This window comes from Eurypyga helias, unplaced genomic scaffold, assembly GCF_000690775.1.
Source record: "Eurypyga helias isolate BGI_N326 unplaced genomic scaffold, ASM69077v1 scaffold26977, whole genome shotgun sequence".
Classification (NCBI taxonomy): Eukaryota; Metazoa; Chordata; class Aves; order Eurypygiformes; family Eurypygidae; genus Eurypyga; species Eurypyga helias.
The window spans coordinates 36,612-42,611 of record NW_010261473.1 but is presented as its reverse complement, the minus strand read 5'-3'; positions in this window follow the sequence as shown (position 1 = coordinate 42,611).

The following is a 6,000-nucleotide window of genomic DNA, read 5'->3' as shown; positions in this document are numbered from 1 at the left end:
TGACATTTTTGGACAACTCCCAAGCTAATATGGGCACTGCACAGATTTTCAAAACTTAGAACATTTGCTAAAACTTTTGAAAAAGGAAAACAATGAAAAACTGGCCCCACACAAAGTTTAGGGAAAGGGATGTGCGCATCACCAAGATTTTTCACGCACACTGCTTTGTTTGTTCTCACTGCGCTTGCTATTTTGCTAACTCCCAGCGTGTCCATCACACTGGCAATGATCATGTAAACTTGTTTTGCAGCAGCTCAGTTTTTATCAGGTCTTTGCAGCTTGCGGGATTCGGAGTGCCTCTCTGTTTACTTCTCTGCTACAAAACCACAGAGCTTCTTCCAGCACACAGAAACTATTAGAATGATGAATTATCCATTCCCTCTGCTCCCAGATATAACCATCTCAGTTACTTGTACAACTAAATATTTGTTGTCATCTCACACTCCTAAGTATTCTACTGTGGCCAAAAGTGGAAAAGCAGCAACACATAAATCAAAAGTTTTAATTTTCCATTCCATACGCCACAGTCCGCTAGAAGACTCGGAACAGACTGAAGAAGCTGCACAGGAACACAGACCTTGCAGCTGTGTGAATCAGAGAGCAAATGGAGGCATTTACCAGGCAAGTTAATGCTGTGCAGACGTTGTATAACATATATTTGCTTAGAGATTTTAGTGTGTCATTTTTATTATGCTGAATGGAAGAGCAGTTCAGCCGCTCCCCTGAATCTCCCTCCAAGGAGGACTTTTCTTTCCACAGCCCATACAGGGAAGCTAGCACAGCTCTGTTCCTAAATTAGGTGCCCGAACTTACCCAACGTGACTACTCTTGTGCGTAGAACAGCACGCACGTGCATGACCAAAGCAGCCTTTCTGCCATTTGAAGCGCGCAGCAGAGCGCACTCCCCCAGGCAGGCTTGTTTCCTGCAGCAGCAGTGGTCTGCATTCAGACGAAGCCTGAACACCACGGATCTGCCAAGAAGTGCTCTGTGGTTGTCACCTTAACAGGGCCAGCTGGGAGGCCAAAAACCAAATGGTGCTCTCTCTGGTGCGAATGCAATGCCCAGGTGCTGCAGCAGGGTCAGGGAGCACCACAGGCAGGTGCCTGCACTTACCCATCCACACCAACGCACAGAGCTCCAGAAGAATGGAGTGTGTCTGGGCTAAGACCCAGAGCCATCCCCGACAGCATCAGGAAGGGCAGCAAACGCTGGCTCATTCCCTTCGCTGTCCAGGTGCAAATTCGAACTAGAGCTGGCCCTCTGTGTCCTTTCCACCTCTGTCCCCTCTCTCTACTCCCTCCCTTCCTACTCCGTAGGTAACACTGATGCACCCTTTCTGACATATGCTGACAGGATCCTAATGGAGTAATATTTAGGCATGAACAAATTCCAAAGTCAGTGACCTAGACTTGCATGGTTTGTTGTTGGTGTTGTGTGTCTTTTTTGGTTTGGGTTTTTTGTTTTGGTTTGGGTTTGTTTGTTTTACATCTTTTGTGCCTGTCTCCTTTTTTTGAGGACGGAGGAAGTTGTGCGAAATGACTGGCTTTGTACTAGTACACTATTTAGGGCTCATTCTCATTGTTCCCAAAAACTCATGAGATTTGTCTCCAAAATAGGGACCTTTTGGTTCACTTACAGCAAGTGAGCAGAGATATATTTTGGGGTAGTAATCCTTCAGCCTGGCCAAAAATAAGTACTATTAAGATAAAAAAAAAAGAAAAAAAGAAAAAAGTGAACAAGTTCTTGCCTAAAATGAGGCAAAGTGCTGAGAGCGCCACTGCAATGTACCATCCCAGGTACGCGTTTCAGATTTCAACCTTACTATCCGAATTCTCTATAGCAAAACAGAGATTTCACCACACGATTCTTGCACAGCAATTGCAGATGAAACGATTGATACCTTCCAGTAGAGCAGTTACATGTTAGAAAATCCTTACTATTTTAGCACTCGGTGATTTGTTCATCTAGTAGTTACCCTGACTGTAAAAAAAACCCAAAGGTAACCTTAATTTCCCATTTGATCTACAGGTTCCTGCAGGCCCAGTTCTGCAAGATGGACAGCAGGAGGTGGGTTCCTCCTTGACACAGCCCGGGAGAGCAAACCTGAGCGCAGCCCCCAGTTGCACCAGGAAAGCAGCACTGGTTTGGCACAGCGTCTCTGAACCGTACAGAGCAATTTTATCCTACCCTGGTGTAAAGCAGAGCTGAGCAGGGTGGCGTGTGTTTGATTGTTCACAAAACCATGATGCAGCTATTTAAGACAAGGGCTCTGAAGTAGCGTGCTGAATTCGGGAAGGATGTAGCTGTCCTCATTGAAATATGGTTGCCGTTAACATTTCTGCTCTTGTGAAAATCCCTAGGCTTGAGCACCCTTCCATGACCACATTTGAGCAGGACTTGATTTTAGATCTTATCATGAAGTCTTTCTTCCCACAAGAAAAGGTTTTGCAAAACTGCCAAGCCACTTCTTTCTTCATTTACTCCTTCAAATAGTTCAGCGGTTCTGAAGCCTTTGATTTTCAGCGCTTAGAATAAGTGGAACACGCCAAAGCTTTGAGAGCCCAAAATATTTGTTTACACGCTACTTCTTGCTGTTCTACTTCGTGTCTCCCACAGGTATCTTTACTATGCTTTTTAATTCACTGCAGCGCCATAACTTGAAACGCAGCCCTTAGATGTCGGTGGTTCAATACCGAATAAACACACTCAATCAGAATCAGTTTAAGTCAATTCCCCTTCTGGTGAAAGTAAAGCGTACATCTCCGTACATTTCCAGCCAGATCTCATTGCCGCACCTTTCAAGCAAGCACTTCTGAATGGCTTAAACGTCACCAGCAAACCAGGAGTATGACCATTTGCAGGGTAGCTAGGTGTCCTACTGGTAGCATTACACCTTCAAGCTGAGGAGGGATTTTTTTTCCCTGTCTCCCATTCATAGCCTGAACTACCGTGGAGTCACGGCTGCCATTTAGCCACCAACTTGAGCTACACTTTAACATGGATTTAAGCTGACACTCGCTCCTACCAAATAGGAGTAGTAGTAGTGCTCACACCCTGCCCACCTTTCCCTCTGCACGCCTCTTGACATTCTTAATTCACAGTAAGCAGCTGGATAGTAGAAAATCACAAGGTTACTTTTCAGCTGCCTCGGCCTTCCAGGCAGGGCAGGGAGAGGGTTATTGCTGCAGCCACGTTAGTCCACCGAGACACCTCCCCGCAGCCACATGTGCTGGTGCCGGTGGGGATGAGCGCTGAGGCTGGGGACAGGGCCAGGCAATGACAGCACCAGCCTCCAGGCACGAACAACACCGGTAGGTCACTGGCAGGCTTCCCACTTTGCGGAACCTGCTGTGCGTTAGCGCAGTCGAGACAGGCATTTGGCAAGCCTCGCGTCACCTCCTACAAGAGCATCTCCCTCCTTAACGTCATCGCTAATTCTGTACTGCGCGCATCTTGTTTCAAGTAGGAAACAATAAAGGCAGGCAAAATTCCGGAGGCAACGGCACAGAGAAGCCTCATGAGTTGTGTTTCCAGCGGACAGACGTCACCAACAACACTCCAGTGCTTTCAACAGGATTACCATAATGCGATGAAAATCAGAAAAATCAGGCAAGTGGGATAAGCAGTAGTCAAAAAAGAATATAACTGTGAACGTGACCTGAGCCAACTCAGTACCATGTCAGATATGAGAAGTAAATCAATTCATCTTGAATCCCCGAGGATTTTGTCTTCATCACTGATCGAGGAGAAGGACTTGGGGGCACTGGTGGATGAAAAGCTGGACATGAGCCGGCAGTGTGCGCTGGCAGCCCAGAAAGCCAACCGTATCCTGGGCTGTATCCAGAGAAGTGTGGCCAGCAGGTCGAGGGAGGGGATTCTGCTCCTGTACTCTGCTCTGGTGAGACCCCACCTGGAGTGCTGCGTCCAGCTGTGGAGCCCTCAATATCAGAAGGATATAGACTGGTTGGAGCGAGTCCAGAGGAGGGCCACGAAGATGATCAGAGGGCTGGAGCACCTCTCCTATGACGAAAGGCTGCAAGAATTGGGTTTGTTCAGCCTGGAGAAGAGGAGGCTCCGAGGAGACCTCATTGCAGCTTTCCAGTATCTGAAGGGGGCCTACAAGGGTACTGGGAGAGGACTTTTGACAAGAGCCTGTAGTGACAGGACAAGGGGTAATGGGTACAAATTGAAAACAGGGAGGTTTAGATTAGATATCAGGAAGAAATTCTTCACAGAGAGGGTGGTGAGGCACTGGAACAGGTTGCCCAGAGAAGCTGTGGATGCCCCATCCCTGGGAGTGTTCAAGGCCAGGCTGGATGTGGCTTTGAGCAACCTGGTCTAGTGGAAGGTGTCCCTGCCCATGGCAGGGGGGTTGGAACTAGATGTTCTTTAAGGCCCCTTCCAACCCAAACCAGTCTGTGATTCTATGATTACTGAACGACACAGCTGCAAGGCAATCTTTCACATAATTCCATTATAAGCCATGGTGTTGCAGCAGGCACGTGTACGCCCAGTTTTAAGAAACGCAAACAGTGAAAGCGCGTGTAAACTGTACGCCAAGAGCCTATTGAAATACTGTGTTCATGACACACACACAGCAATTAAAACATGCAATTTCAAAAAAAGGATATTTGGAAACAAAGGAACCCAGATTGCATTTTTGTGAAATAGCTACTAAATTAATCTAAAGAGGTGCTGATAACACTATTCAGAGGATGTCTGTGGAAGAGTGTTAAAAAGATGCCTTTTTTTCACAGTTTGTTTATGGATATCCCAAAACCTTTATTTCTAGTCAGCTAAAAAACCCTTCAAACTGTGTATCCAGCTTCCACATGCATGGTACGTGCATTTATTTGTCTGCGTACCCTCTCATGCTGGCTCGAAGCAGTTTCTCCAATGTGTACCTGACAGTACAGCGCATCCTATGGAATGCGCTATGGAACTAGATGGTCTTTAAGGTCCCTTCCAACCCAAACTGTTCTGTGAGTCTATGATTCTATCCTATAAAACTGCAGTACTTATTGCAACATCAAGGGTGACGGAGGAAACAAAACAGAGTTGCTGCCAGTGGAAACTACATCTCTTTGGTTGATGGATGATAAGAATTCCTCAGTAAGGACCTCAATAATTAAAGTGTCAACAAAGTTAAGTCATTTTTCCCATATGAATGACATTTCTTGTTAATTATCCACTCCCTATATGACACTTGGATCACTTACATAATCAAATCTGATGAGACTGAGTTCACACTCCAGTAGAAAGATAAATCATCCCATTTAACATTTCTGTGGAAGGAGAGGGTGGTATTCTCTATTTCACAAGCAATAAAGAATACAATCCCCCTCGAAGCACGTGAAGACTTACAAACTGTGCTTAGCTATACTCTAAAGGCATAGCATACAAAAGCTGAAAACTCTCCAGCCGAGTATAGAATTCTCACTCTTTCTTTTTGCTGATCCCCACAAGCTTTGGTGATTAACTACACTGTGCTCCTCTAGCCCTCCTTTATGGAGCATAAGGCTGTGCTTGTAGAACGGCACAGCTGCTAAATACGTATTTATGGAATAAAATCCAGTCGGTGCATCCAGTACTGTGGTACTTGCCTCATCTGCTCACGTAAATACTGTCCAGTTATCTTTGTGAAAGCAGGAAATATTTTATGCTTATATATCATTTTTTCCACCAAGAAGCTACTTCTTAAAATTATCAGGCCTTTGGAAATACAACACGCCCGGCTACGCTTGGCGTCTAGTAATCTAACATCCACTGTGCATGCATTCTAGCATTAAAAGGAGGTATGTAGCAGATTTCAAATTTTGGAATAAGTAGGAATTTCTCTGGCTAATAAAACACAACCTGCAGTACAGTGTATCTGGTTTGTCCAGAGTAATTGGGCACCTGTGATAAGCAATGTTTCATTTTACTGTAAAAGGGCACTGTGGCTATTCTCTACCACCAGAATATATTTTAAAGGCAGGCCAGTTGCATTCCGAGATGGA